General features: G+C 44.1%; 1 protein-coding gene across 16 annotated transcripts in view; it reads right to left on the bottom strand.

Moving 5' to 3' along the window:
* CTDSPL2 (CTD small phosphatase like 2) overlaps window positions 1-15,909 on the bottom strand; it is a 110,569-nt gene extending 94,660 nt beyond the window's left edge. For 7 of the 16 annotated variants that reach the window (XR_012414922.1, XR_012414918.1, XR_012414921.1 and 4 more), the window contains exon 1: window positions 15,766-15,909. The gene's annotated coding sequence lies outside the window, so the exon portion shown is untranslated. The remainder of the gene's footprint in view (window positions 1-15,765) is intronic. The other 9 variants (XR_012414928.1, XR_012414920.1, XR_012414927.1 and 6 more) reach the window with 2 other exon arrangements.
* Window positions 15,910-23,102: the final 7,193 nt, after the last annotated feature.

Below are 23,102 nucleotides of genomic sequence, written 5' to 3'. Positions count from 1 at the left end.
CCGGGCGAGGTGGCGGGCGCCTGTAGTCCCAGCTACTCGGGAGGCTGAGGCAGGAGAATGGCGTGAACCCGGGAGGCGGAGCTTGCAGTGAGCTGAGATCCGGCCACTGCACTCCAGCCTGGGCGACAGAGTGAGACTCCGTCTCAAAAAAAAAAAAAAAAAAAAGAAAAAATCAAACAACCCTATCAAAAAGTGGTCAAAGGATATGAACAGACATTTCTCAAAAAAAGACATTTATGCAGCCAACAGACACATGAAAAAATGCTCATGATCACTGGCCATCAGAGAAATGCAAATCAAAACCACAATGACATACCATCTCACACCAGTTAGAACAGCGATCATTAAAAAGTCAGGAAACAACAGGTGCTGGAGAGGATGTGGAGAAATAGGAACACTTTTACACTGTTGGTGGAACTGTCAACTAGTTCAACCATTGTGGAAGACAGTGTGGCGATTCCTCAAGGATCTAGAACTAGAAATACCATTTGACCCAGCCATCCCATTACTAAGTATATACCCGAAGGATTATAAATCATGCTGCTATAAAGACACACGCACATGTATGTTTACTGCGGCACTATTCAAAATAGCAAAGACTTGGAACAAACCCAAATGCCCATCAATGATAGACTGGATTAAGAAAATGTGGCACATATACACCATGGAATACTATGCAGCCATAAAAAAGGATGAGTTCATGTCCTTTGCAGGGACATGGTTGAAGCCGGAAACCATGATTCTGAGCAAACTATCGCAAGGACAGAAAACCAAACACCGCATGTTCTCACTCATAGGTGGGAATTGAACAATGAGAGCACTTGGACACAGGGTGGGGAACATCACACACCGGGGCCTGTCGTGGGGTGGGGGGAGCGGGGAGGGATAGCATTAGGAGATATATCTAATGTAAATGACGAGTTAATGGGTACAGCACACCAACACGGCACATGTATACATATGTAACAAACCTGCATGTTGTGCACATGTACCCTAGAACTTAAAGTATAAAAAAAATTGTTTAAAATTACCTTCAGACTATATGTGTAAGGTACTTGTGAAACATAAATGAACTTCATGTTTAAACTTGGGTCTTTTCCAAGATACCTCATTATGTATATGCAAATATTCCAAAATCCAAAAAAATCTGAAATCCAAAACACTTCTGGATAGCAAGCATTTTGGATGAGGGATACTCAACCTGTTCTGATGTGTCATGCATTAAGACAGAAACAAGAGTAGATAATACATATAAATAAAGAAAATTACAAAAAGATCACAAATCAAACACTAAAGGCAACAAAGTCAAGATTTGTCGTAAAACTTTATGTATATTTACAGTTGGCTATATAAAAAATAATACATGCGTGCAATGGTTTTAGAGTAGACTCCTGAAGGAGTTACTAAAGGAATGACCTCCAAACTAGGAGGTGGACACACTCAGGTTCCAGTCCTTCATCTATCATTAGTTAGCTGTGAGACACTGCTGGAGTCATGTAATCAATCTAGCACTTTGTTTCCTCAACAGCAAAAGAAATTATTGGACATCAGATCTGGCATTTCACATGTAAATTTTACCTAAAAAATAAACAAACAAAGAGGCTGTCAAAATGGGAGACGAGACATTAATCAGAGCTGTCTTCACCCTTCCATCATATATATCTCTTCCTGCAGCACCCTAATTAAGATAAACATTCACTACATGTTAAGGAGTCTTCAGAATGATTCATCACAACAAAACACAAATGTTATTGGACTAGATGACCTCTTTGGTCTCCTCCAGCTCTAAAATTCTGTGGGTCTGTTAATTTATACTCTACCTTACAAATAGTATGTTTACTAAATTTACATTAACTTACTATATTCATGAAAGAGCTAAAGTCATTGCCCTCTTTGACGCCAAATGACATTTTCAAAAGTAGTAGCATGTTTCCACTTAGTCTACATTTCTAGCCTGAATAATCTAAAATCAAGTTTCAGGTACTACAACGGTCCACCTTTAATCTCCACTACTTCCATAAACCTTCACTGTGAAAGGAGAAGGAGGAGGACTTGGGGAAAAAACAGATTTCTCTGTCACCTAAGAAAAAAAATCAAGACAACCAGGGAAGAAGGACTAAGTATAGGAGCATTATATAAAATATCAACTCGGCAGGATGCGATAGCTCACACCTTGTAATCCCAGCACTTTGGGAGGCCGAGGCGGATGGATCACTTAAGGTCAGGAGTTCGAGACCAGCCTGGCCAACATGGCAAAACCCCGTCTCTACTAAAAGTACAAAAATTTGGCAGGCGTGGTGGTGTGCATCTGTAATCCCAGCTACTCGGGAGGCTGAGGCAGGAGAATCTCTTGAATCCAGGAGGCAGAGGTTGCAGTGAGCTGAGATTGTGTCACTGCACTCCAGCCTGGGTGACAGAGCAAGACTTCGTCTAAAAAAAAAAAAAAATCAACTCTACAACAGGAAGATTCTTTTTTTTTGGTTTTGAGAAGGAGTTTCTTTCGTTGCCCAGGCTGGAGTGCAGTGTCGCGATCTCAGCTCACTGCAAGCTCGCCTCCCAGGTTCACGCCATTCTCCTGCCTCAGCCTCCTGAGTAGCTGGGACTGCAGGCACCCGCCACAGTGCCCGGCTAATTTTTTGTGTTTTTTGTTTTGTTTTGTTTTTTAGAGACGGGCGGCGGGGGGTTCACCTTGTTAGCCAGGATAGTCTTGATCTTCTGACATTGTGATCCGCCTGCCTCGGCCTCCCAAAGTGCTGGGATTACAGGCGTAGGCCACCTCACCCGGCCGGATTCTTTTTTCAGACAGAGTCTCACTCTGTCGCCCAGGCTAGGGTGCAGTGGTGCGATCTCAGCTCACTGTAACCTCTGCCTCCCGGGTTCATGCGATTCTCCTGCCTCAGCCCCAGTGGCTGGGATTACAGGCGCACACCACCACGCCCGGCTAATTTTTGTATTTTTAGTAGAGACGGGGTTTCACCATGTTGGTCAGCTGGTCTCAAACTCCTGACCTCGTAATCTGCCTGTCTCGGCCTCCTAAAGTGCTGGGATTACAGGCGTGAGCCACCGTGCCTGGCCGAAGGTTCCTTTAATCCTATTCACAACAAAGTGTGTGATAAAGACAGGTGGTCTTTCTGGATCATTAATATTTCTGATATATGGTCTTCTCTGCTTTTCCATTTAGCTAATATTATAAAATTATTTAAAAACTACTAAATATAGTAACTTTATCAAAAACATCTGGCAAAACACAGGACTATACAAAAAACAAAAGAACTGAGTTAGGCTGATCAAATTATGGGGTTTTCTCTGACTTAAAGTTTTCTTCAATAAATAAGAACAAAAAGAATGTGTTTTCAGCCGGACGCACTGTAATCTCAGCACACCTGTAATCTCGGCACTTTGGAAGTCACCCAGGAAGAGGTCACTTGAGACTAGGAGATCAAGATCAGCGTAGGCAACAGTGAGACCGTGCCTTTATCTTAAAAATTTAAAAATCGGCCAGGCCTATAGTTCCAGCTATTTAGGAGGCTAAGGCAGGAGGATCACTGGAGCCCAGGAGGTCAAGGCTCTAGTAAACTGTGACTGTGCCATTGTACTCCAGCCTAGGTGAGAGAGTAAGACCCTGTCCCTTTTTTTTTTCTTGAGACAGAGTCTCGCTCTGTTGCCAGGCTGGAGTGCAGTGGCATGATCTTGGCTCACTGCAACCTCCGCCTCCCAGGTTCAAGCGATTCTCCTGCCTCAGCCTCCTGAGTAGCTGGGACTACAGGCGCACGCCACCACGTCCAGCTAATTTTTGTATTTTTAGTAGATACGGGGTTTCGCCGTGTTGGCCAGGATGATCTCAATCTCTTGACCTCGTGATCCGCCCACCTTGGCCTCCCAAAGTGCTGGAATTATAGGCGTGAGCCACCACGCCCAGCCAAGACCCTGTCTCTTAAGAAAAAAAGAAAAAGAAAAAAAAAAAAGATTTTTCTAAAACGATTATCAATCTATTTCTCTAGAGAAACAACATATGGGTTGTTAGATTACTGATGACTAAAACACACTCTTAAAACACGTTGATTTTTTTTTCGAGACAAGAGTCTTGCTCTGTTGCTCAGGCTGGAGTGCAGTGGCGTGATCTCGACTCACTGCAACCTTCGTCTCCTGGGTTCAAGAGATTCTCTCGCCTTAGCCTCCCAAGTAGCTGGGATTACAGGCATACACCACCAAGCCCAGCTATTTTTTTTTTTTTTTTTTTTGTATTTTTAGTAGAGACGGGGCTTTACCATGTTGGTCAGGCTGGTCTCAAACTCCTCAACTCAAATGATCCACTGCTGTAATTACAAGCGTGAGCCACCGTGCCTGGCCTATAAATTTATTTTTTTGAAAAACAACATTATAGGCCAGGCGTGATGGCTCACGCCTGAAATCCTAGCACTTTGGGAGGACAAGGTGGGAAGATCACTTGAGCGGTGGCTCATGCCTGTAATTCTAGCACTTTGAGAGGACAAGGTGGGAAGATCACTTGAGTCCGAGAGTCTGAGACCAACCCTGGCAACATAGTGAGACCCCACTTGAATTAAAAAAAAAAAAAGAAAGAAAGAAAGAAAAAATTTAAAGATAGCAATATTCAGTTTGTTGACCACCAAAAATGTTTATTAAGGCACGGACATTCAGATGTTTTAAATACTACTACTGGCATCCCGATTTAAAATCTGATATGTCATTAGCAGAAATTAGGACAAAGGGGCCAGGAGTGGTGGCTCACGCCTGTAATCCCAACACTTTGGGAGGCTGAGGCAGGCAGATCACCCGAGGTCAGGAGTTCAAAAACAGCCTGGCCAACACAGTGAAACCCCATCTCTACTAAAAATACAAAAATCACCCAGGCATGGAGGCGTGCACCTGTAGTCCCAGCTACTCAGGAGGCTGAGGCACGAGAATCATTTGAACCCAGGTGGCGGAGGTTGCAGTGAGCCAAGGTTGTGCCACCGCACTCCAGCCTGGGTGACAGAGCGAGACTCTGTTTCAAGAAAAAAAAAAAAATTAAAAAATGAAATTAGGATTACTCTAAGCTTTAACAGAATTTGAAGATTGTTTTAATTTTATTTAAAGATTTTGTTAAAAAACAATTCTATTACATAAGAAAATTCGTAATAAAACTTTGTAACACAATGCTATTTTAGCAAAAATACAGGTTATAAATTTGTAAGGACTGAGTAATATAGTTCATTTTCTCAACAAGCTCACAGGAAGCTTATCATTTCTCACCATATTACTATCCTATCATGGCCTGTGCCAACATATTCTGTTTTAATTTACTGAGCTCACCTATACATTAACAGACAAATTTCAATGTATATATTGGATACATCAACAAAGACATTCTAAAAACAAAGAAAAGTAAACTTAATTTTGGCAGAATTTTCCTAAGAGTGCTTTTTTTCTTAAGAGACAGGGTCTCGTTATGTGGCCCAGGCTGGAGTGCAGTGGCTATTCACAGGTGCCATTCTACTACTGAGCAGCAGAGGAGTTTTAACCTGCTCCATTTCCGACGTGGACCAGTTCACCCCTCCTTAGGCAACCTGGTGGTCCCTTGTTCCTGGGAAGTCACAATACTGATGCTGAACTTAGTGTAGACACCCAATCGGCATATAACCCAGAACTCCTGGGCTCAAGCGATCCTCTTGCCTCAGCCTCTTGAGTAGTTGGGACTACAGGCACGTGCCACCGTGCCCACCAAGACTGCTTTGTATTTAAATAGTTCTCAGCAAAAATGGGCAAGGGGAGAGATCTAACTACTTATTTATGCCCTTTTGATTAAATTTAACTGTCAGGTCAGGAGAAATTTGAAATCCTAAGAATACAGTAATGTGGTAGTAAGAAAAGAATCAGGCTGGATGTGGTGGCTCACACCTGTAATCCCAGAACTTTGGGAGGCCAAGGCAGGATGACTGCTTGAGCCCAGGGATTACTAACAGCCTGGGCAACATGGCAAGACCCTGTCTCTACAAAAATTTAAAAAAATAAAAAATTAGCCAGGCATGGTAGTGTATGTCTGTACTCCCACCTACTAGGGAAGCTGAAGAAGGAAGATCAACTGAGCCTGGGAGGTCAAGGCTGTAGTGAGCCATGTTCACACAACTGCACTTCAGTCTCGGTGAGAGGGCAAGACTCAGCCTCAAAACAAAACAAAAACCTCACAAAATTTTACATAAATATATATATATATACACACACACACACACACACACACATACATACACACTAAAAATCTTTAAAACAATAATGTAAAACAATATGGCCTTTGTCCAAAATAAATCTGCATTGAGTTATGTGAAATAATTCAATGTGGTGGCTCATGCCTATAATCCTAGCACTTTGGGAGGCTGAGGCAGGCAGATCACTTGAGTTCAGGAGTTTGAGTACAGCCTGGGCAACATGGTGAAACCCTGTCTCTACCAAAAATACAAAAATTAGCTGGGCACGGTGGTGCTCGCCTGTGGTACCAGCTACTTGGAAGGCTGAGGTGGGAGGATCACTAGAGCCCAGAAGTTGAGGGTGCAGTGAGCCATGATCACACCACTGCACTCCAGCCTAGGTGACAGAGCAAGATCGGGTCTCAAAAATAAACAAATAAAAATTTAAAAATAAACTGAGGTCAAGCGCAGTGGCTCACACCTGTAACTCCAGCACTTTGGGAGGCGAAGATGGGCAGATCATTTGAGGTCAGGAGTTTGAGATCAGTCTGGCCAGCATGATGAAACCTCGTATCTACTAAAAATACAAAAATTAGTCAGGCATGGTGGTGCGTACCTGTAATCCCAGCTACTCAGGAGGCTGACGCAGGAGAACTGCTTGAACCCAAGAGACAGAGATAGCAGTAGGCCAAGACTGCACCACTGCCCTCCAGCCTAGGTGACAGAGACTCAGTCGGGGAAAAAAAAATAATTTCCCGCTATTCTTATCACTATCTATAAAGGAAAAATTAATCATTATGACTGAGATGAACTATTAATATATGGGAGATAGAAGACAAGAAGGATTATGAAGACTGAATTTTTACTTAAAATCACTAGTCAAAGATTAGGTATAATCATAATTCTCTAGCAGAGGTGTCCTCTTGCTTGCTACTACAAAAAAACAAAACAAAACAAAACAAACAAACAAAAAACAAGCTGCCACAGTACCTCACTCCTGTCATCCCAAGACTTTGGGAGGCCGAGGAGGGAGGATCACCGGAGGTTAGGAGTTCAAGACCAGTCTGGCCAACATGGTGAAACCCCGTCTCTACCAAAATATAAAAAAGAGCTGGGCATGATGGTGGGTACCTGTAATCCCAGCTACTGGGGAGGCAGAGAATCACCTGAACCTGGGAGATGGTGGTTGCAGTGAACCAAAATCATGCCACTGCACTCCAGCCCGGGTGGCTGAGCGAGACTCCGTTTCAAAAAAAAAAAAAAAAAAAAAAAGGTATGTTATTCCCAACACAGGAGGAAATGCATGATAGTTTGAAATGATTGTGATTATTTTTTCAAATAATTTTCCTCTACATATCAGAAATTAAAGAAATATATAATTATCTTAACTCGACAAAATATACTAAGGCAGGTACTTGTAAGGTCAGTAAGAGGTTATTATTTTCAACTCACTAAGAAAATCATACATATTTGGGAGATATCAGGATGAAAGCATTATTACTAAAGCAAATAATCAGTTTTCTCTCAACTAAAAAGATATTTATGTGTCCTGGTTATTTCTTTTAAACAAATAATACACTTTTCTTTTTTTTGAGATGTAGTTTTGCTCGTTGCCCTGCCTAGAGTGCAATGGCATGATTGCAGCTCACTGCAGCCTCCAACTCCTGGGTTCAAGCGATTTTCCTGCCTCAACCTCCCGAGTAACTGAGATTACAGGCACCCACCACCACGCCCAGCTAATTTTTCGTATTTTTAGTAGTGACGGGGTTTTTGCCATGTTGGCCAGGCTAGTCTCAAATTCTGGACCTCAGGTGATTCACCAGCCTCGGCCTCCCAAAGTGCTGGGATTACAGGCATGGGTCACTGTGCCCCACCTTTTTCTTTTTTTTTTTTTTGACACAGGGTCCTACTGTCACCCAGGCTGGAGTGCCAGTGGCCCAATCAAGGCTCGCTGCAGCCTTGAACTCCCAAGGCTCACATGATCCTCCTGCCTCAGCCCGAGTAGCTGGGTCCACAGGTGTGCGCCACCACACCCAGCTAATTTTTGTATTTTTAGTAGAGATGGGGTTTTGCCGTGTTGCCCAGTATAGTCTCAAACTCCTGGGCTCAAACAAACTACCCTCCTCGGCGTCCCAAAGGGCTAGAATTACAGGTGGGAGCCACTGCACCCACCCTTATTTTCTTTTAATAAACATACTTTTTTTTTTTTGAAACAGAATCTCCATGTCACCAAGGCTGGCATGAGGTGGCGCCATCTCAGCTCACTGTAACCTCCACCTCCCCAGCTCAAAAGCCTCAGCCACCTGAGTAGCTGGGATTATAGGCGTGCATGCATGCCACCATGCCTGGCTTTTTTTTTTTTTTTTTTTTTTTAGAGACAAGGTTTCGCCATGTTGGCCAGGCTGGTTACAGATGTCAGCCACCACGCCCCACCTTTTTTTTTTTTTTTTCTGGGGACAAAGGGTCCTACTCTGTCCCCCAGGCTGGAGTGTCAGCAGCCCAATCAGGGCTTGGTGCAGCCTCAACCTCCTAGGGCTCATGTGATCCTCCTGCCTCAGCCCCCCAAGTAGCTACAGGCGTGTGCCACCATGCTCAACTAATTTTTGTATTTTTAGTAGAGATGGGGTTTCATCGTGTTGCCCAGGCTAGTCTTGAACTCCTGGGTTCAAACAATCCACCCTCCTCGGCCTCCCAAAGTGCTGGAATTACAGGTGTGAGCCACTGCGCCCGGCCTTACTTTTCTTTTACTAAACGTGTATATATATATTTTTTGAGATGGAGTCTCACTCTGTCGCCAGGCTGGAGTGCAGTGGTGTGATCTCGGCTCACTGCAACCTCCACCTCCTAGGTTCAAGTGATTCTCCTGCCTCAGCCTCCCAAGTAGCTGGGACTACGGGTGCGTGCCACCATGCCCAGCTAATTTTTGTATTTTAGTAGAGACGGGGTTTCACCATGTTGGCCAGGATGATCTCGATCTCTTGACCTCATGATCCAACCGCCTCGGCCTCCCAAAGTGCTGGGATTACAGGCATGAGCCACCGCACCCAGCCTTTTTTTTTTTGAGATGGAGTCTTTATCTGGTTGGCATGCAGTGGCACCATCTCGGCTCACTGCAACCTCTGCCTCCTCAGCTCAAGGAGTCTCATGCCTCAGCCACTTGAGTAGCTGGGATTACAGGCAGGCATACATGCCACCATGCCTGGCTAACTTTTGTTTTATGTATTTTTTTTCTTTATAAAAAGGGGGTTGTGCCATGTTGGCCAGGCTGGTCTTGAACTCCTGCCCTCAACTTCCAAAGCGCTGGGATTTAAAATATACTTTTAAGGCAAGGCATGGTGGCTCACACCTGTAATCCCAGGACTTTGGGAGGTTGAGACGGATGGATCACAAGCTCAGGAGTTCGAGACCAGCCTGGCCAATATAGTGAAACCCCGTCTACTAAAAAAATACAAAAGGCCGGGCACGGTGGCTCATGCCTGTAATCCCACGGCTTTGGGAGGCCAAGGCGGGTGGATTACGAGGTCAGAAGATCGAGACCATCCTGGCTAACACGGTGAAACCCCATCTCTACTAAAGTACAAAAAATTAGCCAGGTGTGGTGGCGGGCGCCTGTAGTCCCAGCTACTCGGGAGGCTGAGGCAGGAGAATGCCATGAACCTGGGAGGCGGAGCTTGCAGTGAGCCTAGATCACACTCTAGCCTGGGCGACAGAGCAAGACTCCATCTCAAAAAAAACAAAAACAAAAACAAAAATTAGCCAGGCGTGGTGACGTGCACCTGTAGTCCCAGCTACTTGGGAGGCTGAGGCAGGGGAATCACTTGAACCAGAGAAACAGAGATTGCAGTGAGCCGAGATCGTGCCCCTGCACTCCAGCCTGGGAGACAAAGCGAGACTCCGTCTCAAAAAAAAAAAAAGGAAAAAAAAAGTGTGTGTATGTATATACATATATATATATATTTTTTTAATTCCTACTTAGGCTGGGCGCAGTGGCTCACACTTGTAATGCCAAGTATCTTCTACTAGTATACTGTTTTGCTGTTTTCTGTCTTTTTTTTTTTTTTGAGACAGGGTCTTGCTCTGTCACCCAGGCTGGAAGACTAGAGTGCAATGGATGGCACGCTCATGGCCCACTGCAGCCTCAACCTCCTGGGCTCAAGCAATTCCCCCTACTCAGCCCTGCTAGTGGCTAGAACTACAGATGTGAGTCACCATGCCCAGCTAATTTTTGTATTTTAGGTAGAGACAGGGTTTCGCCATGTGTCCCAGGCTGGTCTCGAACTCCTAAACTCAGGGGATCTGCCTGCCTCACCCTCCCAAGTGCTGGGATTACAATCTCGAGCCTGGTCTGTTGCGTTGTTTTAATCAAATCAGCAAACACATTTCCATGCTAGAATCCCATGTTGATGATCATTCATGTTTAATCTAGACTTTTTCCTTTTTCAATCTAAAACAGGAATTGGCCAAGTGCGGTGGCTCACGCCTATAATCCCAGCACTTTGGGAGATCAAGGCGGGTGGATCATCCTGAGGTCAGCAGTTTGAGACCAGCCTGGCCAATATGGTGAAACCCTGTATCTACTAAAAATATAAAAAATTAGCCAGGCGTGGTAGCGGGCACCTGTAATCCCAGCTACTCGGGGGGCTGAGACAGGAGAATCACTTGAACCTGGGAGGCAGAGGTTGCACTGAGCTGAGATGGCACCACTGCACTGCAGCCTGGGAGACAGAGCGAGACTCTGTCTCAAAAAAATAATAATAATAGGCCGGGTGCAGTGGCTCACGCCTGTAATCCCAGCACTTTGGGAGGCCAAAGCAGGCAGATCACAAGGTCAGGAGTTTGAGAACAACCTGGCCAACATGGTGAAATCCTGTCTCTACTAAAAATACAAAAATTAGCTGGGCATGGTGGTGTGCGCCTATAATCCCAGCTACTCGGGAGGCTGAAGTGGGAGAATTGCTTGAACCCGGGAGGTGGAGGTTGCACTGAGCTGAGATCGCACCACTGCACTCCAGCCTGGGTGACAGACCAAGACTTCGTCTCAAAAAATAATAATAATAATAATCATAAAATAACATAGGAACCTATGAATATCACAAAATACATGGTCCCTAGTATAGTCAACTGGCCTATTGTGACCTTCCATTAAAATATTTGTCTTTAAGGTCTTACAGTTCTTCTTGGGGCCACACTTAGTCTCACCATTCCTTACTGTCAGGATCCCAAAGGATTCCAAGCAGTCAAAGCTTCTCACTATAATTCTATCCCCACCCTGCCTGTGCTCCTATATTCTACACCCCTTCTAATCACAGCCAGTGCATAAAAACTTAACTCTCCTGGCCAGGCGCGGTGGCTCACACCTGTAATCTCAGCACTTTGGGAGGCTGAGGTGGGTGGATCACTTGAGGTCAGGAGTTCGACACCAGCCTGACCAACATGGTGAAACCTCATCTCTACTAAAGAAAAAAAAAATACAAAGTTAGCCGGCCGTGGTGGCAGGTGCCTGTAATTCCAGCTGCTTGGGAGGCTGAGGCAGGAGAATGGCTTGACCCAGGAGGCAGAGGTTGCAGTGAGCTAAGATCGCACCACTGTACTCCAGGCTGGGCAACAAGAGCAAAACTCTGTCTCAAAAAAAAAAACCCTTAACTCTCCTATGTTCCCTTATCTCTGAACCCTCACCCTGTGTGTGGTATCAGTAAGCTTATTTGATAGTCAATCTGTGCTAATATTGTCAACAAAAGACAATTTGTAAAGTTTCCTCTTCCAGAGAATCTGTGATTTTTAAACAGGACATTTAGAAAAACACTGGAGACATATAAATAAAGTTAGGCACTGGCAATTCTCAAATTGTACCACACAGCCCTAGTCCACCTAGTCGTAATGCAGGTCCAATTACAATTTAATATAGTTTAAATTAAAAAATTAATGTAGTCATACAAATACTAGTGAATATATGTCTGGCTTAGATATATGCCTCCTGGCAACTGCCAAGTAAGTGAAAACTAAAGCTGCAATTGAATGGTTTTAACATGGGTTCCGTATCTGTCAAGTTCATCATGAGCTGGGTGCAGTGGCTCATGCCTATAAGCCCAGCACTTTGGGAGGCTTCAGGAGGGAGAATCACTTGAGCCTAGGAGTTTGAGACCAGTCTGAGTAACATAGCGAGACTCCGTCTCCATTAAAAAAATTAAAAAACTAAAAAAATTTAAAAAGTCGGCCAGGTGCCGTGGCTCACATCTGTAATCCCAGCACTTTGGGAGGCCGAGGTGGGTGGACCACCTGAGGTCAGGAGTTCAAGACCAGCCTGGCCAACATACAGAAATCCCGTCTCTACCAAAAATACAAAAATTAGCCAGGTGTGGTGGCGCATGCATGTAGTCCCAGCTACTCAGGAGGCTGAGGCAGAAGAATTGCTTGAACCCGGGAGGTGGAGTCTGCAGTGAGCCAAGATCATACCATTCTACTCCAGCCTGGGCAACAAGAGTAAAACTCCGTCTCGGAAAAAAAAAAAAAGTAGCAAATGACCCCCTGTAGCCAATTAAAACAGTCAGGTACTTTTTAGCCTACTTTTAACCAGAAAAATTACTTAGAGCACACCACAAATAAACTCCTCTCAGCACACTTGATATTTGTGACTGAAAGTGTCTTTTCTACTTTAGGCTTTCACAACTTGGTAAATTACAATTAGATATTGCTTTTTCCAAATTCTGGCAAATCATTTTATTCATTATCTCATTAATCTAAAGCATAGCCTCCTATGACTACGATAAATTAATACCATTTTGGAGTCGGCTTGGTGGCAAGCACCAGTCTTCCCAGCACTTTGGGAGGCTGAGGCAGGAGGACTGCTCGTAGCCAGGAGTTGCGAACCAGCCTGGACAACATAATGAGACCCCATCTCTACAAAAAATAAATAAATAAATAAATTAGCCAGGTGTGGTGGCATGTGCCTGCAGTCCCAGCTACTTGGGAGGCTGAAGCAGGAGGACTGCATAGGCCCAGGGGGTCAAGGCTGCAGTGAGCTATGATTACACCACTGCACTCCAACCTGGGCCACAGAGACAGACCCCCATCTCTAAAAAATAAAAATTTTTTTTAAAAAAAAGCCATTTTACTCAACTGACAATAAAATCTATGGTTAAAAATCTAGAATCTAGTACATCCTTGGCAAACAACAGGTCCAAGTTTCTTTAACCAGAATTAGATGGACTCTGTCATGTAATAATCTCATGAGAAACCACTTAGCCAGAAATCACAAACTTGAGATCAGCTAGATGAATCTGGAAAGGGAAGACTTCCCCAATTCTTAATTTCTTAACAGTGGGACAACAGTAACATTACCAGCTCAAGTTAAATGCACAAGAGACACTATGTAGAATGGAATCTTGTGAAACATACAAACCCTGATATTCCTATGCAATCCTATTTAGATTTTCTATACAGCTACAAGCCCACAAAGGTTAAGGACTACATCATTTACAGCTTTTACATTCTTTTCTTTTGAGACTCTCTCTGTCACCAGGCTGGAGTACAGTAAGGCGGTCTTCAGCTCACTGCAACCTCCATCTCCTGGGTTCAAGCGATTCTCTTGTCTCAGCCTCTCGAGTAGCTGGGACTACAGGTGTGCACCACCATGCCCGGCTAATTTTTGTATTTTTAATAGAGACAGGGTTTCACTATGTTGGCCAGGCTGTTCTCAAACTCCTCATCTTGTGATCAGCCTGCCCTGGCCTCCCAGAGTGCTGGGATTACAGGTGTAAGCCACCCCACGCAGCCAGCTTTTACATTCTTTCAACTCTGAGAAAAGCATTAAAAGAGTGCAAGTACTGAATGCATGCAGTACTAAACAATTTACGAGAACTCTTGAAAACAAAGTCTACAATGCTCACTCAGCTAGCTGTAAACTAACTTTTATTAAAAATATTAAGGCTATTAACTACCCAAAAAGGTCATTAAAATACAGACAAAACCTATACACTAGACCAACGATGTAAGATCCCTTTAAGTTGCACATTTGGCTCCATTTTTAAAATAAATTGACTTGGCAAGTAGTTAACGTGCCTGTACCTCCACTATTCTACTGGTCCTAGGAGAGTATTAAGTTCAACTCAATCCTAAAAAACTCCTTCACATAAGAGCTACATTTTGCCTTGACTTTCTTTATGACCTTGGGCAAAGTCTACCAAATGAGGACTATAATAATGTTTGTGTGTTCCTGTTAATATTGAAAATTAACCACAACATCGTGCGAACAATAGTGAAATTCTCTAAACTGGACGTATCCAGAGTTGAAAACTTGAGTTATAAACGTCAACTGATATGCAATGTGAACAGTTTTTAAAATTTTAATTTGATTAGTGAAAACAAAACAAAACAAAAAAACAAAGACCCCAAATTCAACATGATTAATAAATTCCGAAAATACCATCAGCCTCCTTATTACTTCTCTTTATGAATAAATGGTCTGCAATGTAATTTAAAAAAAGGAAAGAAAAAGTAAAGAAATATAGTAAAACTAGCTTTAACACGCCATTTCCCTTTTCTAAGAATAACAAATGGACCACAAACGAAAATTTAAAACTGGGCAAAGAATAGAGAGACAAAGCAATCTACAATCTGAAAATCACACAGATAAATCTATCATTTCAAGTCACTAATTCGCATACCCACGTAAGAAATTAATCTTGGTACTGCGATACCAGCATTAGGAAGATAAATCCCTGCCTCGGAGGAACACCTACTGAGTACGTTTCATTTCAGGATCTCAGGTAAGTTTACGAGCTCTTCTCTCTTCAGGTTTCCCTAAAGTACTCTGAAGTGTTTAACATCATTCACACATCCAGCCACCACTAGGGTGAGAAATAAACAAGATTTACTTATGTAATTATTTACCACAGAACTCTGGTCAAGAATGCAAAAGTTAACAACCATACAGGTATTTAAAATCCAAAGAAAGCAGAGAATATTAAGGATAATAAGGTTCACCCTTTAACTGACCACTATGGACACCAGAGGCCTTCCACATGGGCTGTTCCTTACAATCACTCCCGATTTGAAAAAGTAACAATGTCAACTCGAGATTTTAACAGTACAAAAGATAAACAGAACTTACTCAAATCCCTTCTTCCAGATTCTGAAAAGGTGTTTATAAAAACTGAGATAAGAGCACGCCCCCCTAAAAGCACCCTACTCGAAAGAATGAAATGCCGAAAACATCAGGTGGGCCAAAAAGGTTAGAAAAGCTAAACTTCTAACTTAATTACCCAGAGGTTGGGGACCAGGAACGTGAGATCGGAGTGGGGGTGGGTAGCAAAGTGAAATCTAACCCCAGAAATCACAACGCAGGCCGCAGCCTAAAAGGTGAAGCTGGCGGGAAGTGAGCTCCCTTTCTGTTCCCAGGGGAAAGTCCAGAAAGGAGCGGCTCCGCACAGTGGACGTACGAGGCGCCAAAGAGTGCATGCCTACCAAGGCGCCAGAGCCGCTGGAGGACCGGGTTTAGAAGGGGAGGAGATCCCGGCAGACGGCCCTGGAAGAGGAGGAGAACTAAGATTGGAAGCAGCGGCAGCGTCTGGACGAAGGGGATTACCTAACTGTGACGACAGAGAAGTGTCCTCAGGCTCCGGCGATGGTCCCGACTGCGCAATGTGTGGTGTCTTTCCCGCTTACCCCGCAGCAGCAACAGAACCAGCTCCTTCAGCCAGTCGCCATTTCCCGCCTACCGACCTGCTGCACCGCACGGACAGGGACCCGGATGGAAAGCGGCCTCTCCGCGCAGGCGCCCTGACTACCTCCTCCCCCTCCCGCCACAATTCCGCGAGGTGGGAGGGAAGGAATGCGGGCAGCCACAACGGCAACAACAACGAAAAAAATACTTTTACTTCCGTGAAGAGCGTTGAAGTTCCTTACGCCGGAAGAAACTCTCTAGTCTGAATCCCGGAGAAAAATTGAACACAAGGCCTTAAGACTGGGTGGAGTAAGAAAGGACAAAACCTATCAGGATACGCAAGGGCTTGGGGGATATTTGTACGTTAGGGGCCTCCGTAGCCGGCTGTGTAGTGGTCGCAGGGGGAGTAGGGAGTAAAGCGTTAGGAGTGGAGAGGCGGGGACCCGAAGGACGGTTTTTCCTCCCGCTCCTAACGGAACTGCTTGGGCCGAGCTGGGAGGGGGAGCGCGCCCTTGCCCCGGAGGCGGAGCTTAGGAACGCGTCGTGCACCCTGGCGGCAAGGGTTTAGTAACTGTGGGCGCGCTGGGTAGGTGGAGCCGAGGGGATAAGGCGGGACTAACGGCTTGGCGCGCTGAAGGAGGTAGTTTGTAGTGAGCGCTGCCCGAGGCTGGGAGAAAGCGAATCTGGCGCTTTTCCTGGGATTTCGGTGGCCCCTAAAGGTTCCCTTCCCTGCTCATTGCCTAGAGGGCGTATCAGTCGCTTTTGGATCATAAATATTCACGCCTTTCGACTCAACCCTATGTTGGTAATTCTGCAGGTTGAAAACTCGGATCTTTCAGGCCAGTGGGCTCCCACCTGCGAAAGTAGGTCAAAGGACGGTCAGCTCCACAGAGTGAAATGTATCAGTCCGGAGAATCCAGTTCTAGTGGGGTATCAGAAAACCAAGGCTAATGGTTGGAAGAACATTATTTTTCACTGAAACTCCAAGCCACTCTCCTTATTCGATCAAGAAATACTTATTGAAAAAGTAACTAGGTGCGATGTGTGAAACAGTGAGCCAGGCAGACACGGACCCTGCCTCCCCAAAGGTCATGTTTGTTTGGGTTTTTGTTTTTGTTTTTGTTTTTTTGTGAGACGGAGTCTCACTCTGTCGCCCAAGCTGGAGTGCGGTGGCGCGATCTCGGCTCTCTGCAACCTCCGCCTCCCGGGTTCAAGCGATTCTCCTGCCTCAGCCCCCTGAGTAGCTGGGATTACAGTCGCGCGCCTCCACGCCCGGCTAATTTTTGTATTTTTAGTAGAGACGGGGTTTCATCATGTTGGCCAAGATGGTCTCGATCTCCTGACCTCGTGATCCGCCCGCCTCGGCCTCCCAAAGTGTTGGGATTACAGGCGTGAGCCACCGCGCCCAGCCAAAGATCATAATCTATTGAAAAAGACACCCTGGCCGGGCGCGGTGGCTCACGCCTGTAATCCCAGCACTTTGGGAGGCCGAGGCGGGCGGATCACAAGGTCAGGAGATCGAGACCACGGTGAAACCCCGTCTCTACTAAAAATACAAAAAAGTAGCCGGGCGCGGTGGCGGGCGCCTGTAGTCCCAGCTACTCGGGAGGCTGAGGCAGGAGAATGGCGTGAACCCGGGAGGTGGAGCTTGCAGTGAGCCGAGATCGCACCACTGCACTCCAGCCTGGGCGACAGAGCGAGACTCTGTCTCAAAAAAAAGAAAGAAAGAAAGAAAAAGACACCCAAGTAAACAGAATTTAAAAACTGATTAAGCGTATACAAGGAGTGGCATGATAGGCGTTGTAGAACACATGAGGGTGCCAGTGAAGGGGTCTGGGAAGGTTTCCTAAGGTAACGTCTGAGACATAAAGGAGGAGTTGGTGTTGCAGGGGAAGAATGTCTAGGTAAAGGAAACAACAGATGGAAAAGTCCAAAGATGAGACTGTGTTGAGCCATTGCAGAAGTAGTTCTGTGTGCTAGGAAAAGAGGATGAGAGGGCAGGGGAAAGATGGCAAGAGAGGCTGAGAAGTAAGCAGAGATAACATACTGTTGACAATCTCATTTCTATTCCAAAGTATGGAGCAGGTGGATTGTCTTCTGAAAACCTTGTATACTACAGATTCTTCTGTCAGAGTTCATTTGCACCCTAAATTTTCCTAGTGCAAAAATGCTCAGAATGTGACATTTATTGGGAGCTCGTGGGATACACAGCACAGAACTATTAATAGTAACAGTCTACACACACAAAAATAGATTCCTGAAAAGTTCAACGGAATCCAACAAATAGTTTATCCAGAGTGTGTCATGGAAAGCAGTAGAACACCAACTAAACAGTTACCCCATTATTACTAAAGTTTATTTTATGTATTTATTTATTTTTAGAGACAGGGTCTCACTCTGTTCCCCAGGCTGAAGTAATTAAAGCTCATTGCATCCTCAAAATCCATGGTTCAAGCCATCTTCCTGCCTTGGCCTCCCAAAGTGCTGGGATTGCAGGCCTGAGCTACTGCACACAGCCCCTAAAGTTTTGTTTTGTTATTTGTTAAGAGATAGGGACTTCCAGGCCGGGCGCGGTGGCTCAAGCCTGTAATCCCAGCACTTTGGGAGGCCGAGACGGGCGGATCACGAGGTCAGGAGATCGAGACCATCCTGGCTAACACAGTGAAACCCCGTCTCTACTAAAAATACAAAAAATTAGCCGGGCGTGGTGGCGGCGCCTGTAGTCCCAGCTACACGGGAGGCTGAGGCAGGAGAATGGCGGGAACCCGGGAGGCGGAGCTTGCAGTGAGCTGAGATCCAGCCACTGCACTCCAGCCTGGGCGACAGAGCAAGACTCCGCCTCAAAAAAAAAAAAAAAAAAAAAAGAGATAGGGACTTCCTCTGTACCCCTGACTTCAGTGCAGTGGCATGATCATAACTCACTGCATACTTAAACACCTGGGCTCAAGTGATCCTCCCACCTCAGCCTCCCAGTATTGAGGACTGGCTAATAAAGTTATTTTTAAATCAGAAATATTAATTTTTAAATTAGAAATATTTCTGGGGGAAAAATTTCCAAGAAATCGTTATTCCAAACCTTCATGTTCCTAAAACTTAAGTAAAATATGCTATTTCCAAAGAGCACTTTTATGTGCATTTTGATTCTCCTAACAACCCTATGAGGTAGGTAGAATAGGTGGTATTTGTTCCCTGCCTTTCAGTTGAAGACACTGAAATTTGAAAAAGAAGAAAAACATGCCATATCCAAAGATAATCACAATCATCTAGTAGGAAATACAATAGAGACTCAAACCCTTATTCTGCTCATTATACCACCTCGTATGGCAATATTATTACCATGGTTAAATTTGGTAAGTTTAGGATCAGGCTGTAATCTCGGCACTTTGGGAGGTTGAGGTGGGAGGATCATTGTATCTCAGGGGTTGAAGACCAGCCTTGGCAACATAGTGAGACCTCATCTCTATTTAAAAAAAAAAAAAAAAATATTAAGTTTAGAAAGATTGCTGATAGAAAGCCTAAGTTTATTTGCAATTTTTTAAAAACATTTTAACACCATTTTTTCACAAGGGATAATTGCTGTGTTCTGCTTTTCACCTTAATTTATATCCTATGGTCTCTCTCCTGGCCTCTTTTCTGTAATATCTAAGTGAATTGTTGTGAAGATCAAATTATATTATTTATGAAAGCACTTAGCAAGATGCTTTCCTTGCTCCTTAAATGGTAGTAGTTAATGTCTTGAAGCTTCTGTAACAATCCAGTCCAAAATTTTAGAATAATGGTCTAAAAATATGAACTTAAAAAAGTATGAAGTAGTTTTAGATGTAAAGCAGTGGTCACAGGGAAAAAATGTAATTAATGCAAAAAACTAGTAGCAGGTATTTTTGCTTTTTGTTTGTTTGTTTGTTTCTAAGAGGTGGAGTCTTGCTATATTGCCCAGGCAGCCCAGGCTGGACTCTAACTTCTGGGCTCAAGTGATCTTCTCACCTCAGCCTCCTGAGTAGCTGGAACTATAGGCACATGCCACCATACCCAGCTTGAATGCTTTTTAAACTATTCAAAACTACTGCTATATAAAGACACTAATGAAATAGAGTGTTCATTAAATAATGTAATAGGGTCAGGCACGGTGGCTCACGCTTGTAATCCCAGCACTTTGGGAGGCCAAGGTGGGCAGATCACATGAGGTCAGGAGTTGAGACCAGCCTGGCCAACATGGTGAAACCCCATCTCTACTAAAAATACAAAAATTAGCTGAGTGTGGTGGCACGTGTCTGTAATCTCAGCTACTCAGGAGTCTGAGTCAGGAGAATTGCTTGAACCCGGAAGGCAGAGGTTGCAGTGGGCCAAGATCATGCCACTGCACTCCAGCCTGGGGGACAGAGTGAGATTCCATCTCAAAAAAAAAAAAAAAGTAATGTAGCCTGGGCAGGGTGGTTCACGCCTGTAATCCCAGCACTTTGGGAGGCTGAGGTGGGTGGATCATGAGGTGAGGAGTTTGAGAACAGCCTGGCCAACATGGTGAAACCTCGTCTCTACTAAAGATACAAAAAATTAGCCCGGTGTAGTGGCGCGCACCTGTAATCCCAGCTACTCGGGAGGCTGATGCAGGAGAATTGCTTGAACCTGGGAGGCGGAGGTTGCAGTGAGCCGAGATTGCGCCACAGCACTCCAGCCTGGGCAACAGGGTAAGACTCTGTCTCAAAAAAAAAAAAAAAAAGGTAATGTAATACAAATACCTCAAATTTTCAGCAGTCTTTCAGTAGGTCCTTATTCCAGAGTATATGGAATATATTTACCTTTTACCTGAAATATAAGGCATATGTTCTTCACAGTTCATTCTTATGTTAATTCTATGATGTATATGTTTTTGTCACTCTCTTATTGCAACTCAGTAAGGCAGTAATATTCATATTAAATATTGAAATACCAGAACTGTTATTTTGCACCACTGTTGCAATTACTTGATGACAGTGGTCATCTGAAACTTAATATGGTCAAAACTAAATTTTAAATTTTCTCTCAAACCTGCACCTCCTTAAGCATTCTCTGCCTTAGTGAATGCAGTTTTTCTTTCTCATACCCAATGTCCAATTTTAAAGTACAATAAACTTTCAAAATCAATTCTGAATCTAAACACTTCTCATCACCTCAACTGCTTCCCTAGTTCAAGAACCATCATCTTTAACTTGGAATGCTATAACAGCCTTTAAAGTCTTCCTATTCCGCTCTTGAACACCTTCAGTTCTTTTCAACACAGCAGCCAGTTTTGTTTGTTTTTGTTTTTGTTTTTTTTGAGACAGAGTCTTGCTCTGTTGCCCAGGCTGGAGTGCAGTGACGCAATCTCGGCTCATGGCAACCTCCACCTTCTGGGTTCAAGCAATTCACCTGCCTCAGCCTCCCAAGCAGCTGGGATTACAGGCGTGCACTACCACCCCTGGCTAATTTATTTATTTATTTTTTCTTTTTTTAAGACGGAGTCTTGCTCTTGTCGCCCAGGCTGGAGTTCAATGGCTCAATTTTGGCTCACTGCAACCTCTGCTTCATGGCCGGGCACAGTGGCTCACACCTGTAATCCCAGCACTTTGGGAGGCCGAGGCAGGCGGATTGCAAGGTCAGGAGATCGAGACAAGCCTGGCCAACATGGTGAAACCCCGTCTCCACTAAAAATGCAAAAATTAGCCAGGTGTGGTGGCGGGCACCTGTAATCCCAGCTACTCGGAAGGCTGAGGCAAGAGAATTACCTGAAACCAGAAGGCCAAGGTTGCAGTGAACCGAGATCGCTCCACTACACTCCAGCCTGGGTGGAAGAGCGAAATTCCGTCTCAAAAAAAAAAAAAAAAAAATCTCATGAGTAATATTCTATATTTAATACATGTTGGGTATATTGGTTAAGTAAAATATCAAAATTTCACCCTTTTTAAAAAAATGTGGCTACTAGAAAATTGAAAACTATATGGGTGGTTTGTGTTATACAATATTTCAATTGAATAGTGCTATACAAGATATTCACATTGCATGTTTTAACACCACCTCTTCAGAAAGGCCTTCCCTGATCATCCTATCTAAAATAGCACCCCTCCATCACTATTCATTTTATTTTTTGTTTGTTTTTGTATTTTGAGGCTGAGTTTCACTCTGTTGCCCAGGCTGGAATGCACTGGCGTGATCTCGGCTCACTGCAACCTCCGCCTCTAGGGTTCAAGTGATTCTTCTGCCTGAGCCTCCTGAGTAGCTGGGACTACAGGTGCATGCCACCATGCCCTGCTATTTTTGTATTTTTAGTAGAGATGGGGTTTCACCATGTTGGCCAGGCTGGTCTTGAACTTCTAACCTCAAGTGATTTGCCTGACTCGGCCTCCCAAAGTGCTGGAATTACAGGCATGAGCCACCATGCTGGCCCATTATTATTTATTTATTTATTTACACCTCCTGGGTTCAAGCTATTCTCCTGTCTCAATGAGTAGCTGGGATTACAGGCATGCACCACCACGCTTGGCTAATTTTTTTGTATTTTTAGTAGAGATGGAGTTTCACCATGTTGATCAGGCTGATCTCATACTCCTGACCTCATGATCTGCCCACCTCAACCTCCCAAAGTGCTAGGATTACAGGTCTGAGCCACCAGGCCCGGCCTACCGGCCCATTATTCACTTTATTCAGGCTTCTTTTTCTCAGCATTTATCACTACTGGTCATATAACAAGTATGTAAAATAATTTTATCTCTCCCTCTAATATATATGTTCCATGAAGGCAGGGATTTCATCACGGCTGTATCCCCAGTACTCTGAACAGTTCTGTACACATATTAGGTATTCAGTACGTAGTTGAAAGAATGGTCATTGTTCTGCCATGATGGAATCCCATGTTAGAGAGTTGGATGGATAGTGTCTTAAAAGTTGCACATTAATTTTGATGAATAAATCCAAAATTCAAATTTCTGAGTGTCTCAACATTTCAACCCTGTGTTTCCAAGTACTTGGACAAGTTAGTTTGTATGTCTTCAAGTTCATTTTCCTGCCATCTCCAATCTGCTATTAAACCCATCTGATGAATTTTTCATTTCAGTTATTGTTCTTTGCAGTTCTAGAATCTCATTACGATTTTTACAATTTCCATGTCTGTGCTGAGATTCCTTACCTGTTCTTTCATTAACATATTTTCATTTAATTCTTTTAATTCATTTAAATATATTTATAATAGCTGCATTAACAAATACAATAAAGGCTGGGTGCAGTGGTTCATGCCTGTAGCACTTTGA

This window comes from Macaca fascicularis, chromosome 7 (genome assembly GCF_037993035.2).
Source record: "Macaca fascicularis isolate 582-1 chromosome 7, T2T-MFA8v1.1".
NCBI lineage: Eukaryota > Metazoa > Chordata > Mammalia > Primates > Cercopithecidae > Macaca > Macaca fascicularis.
Note: the sequence above shows the minus strand (reverse complement) of the source record. Positions and strands in the feature narration are given on the sequence as shown.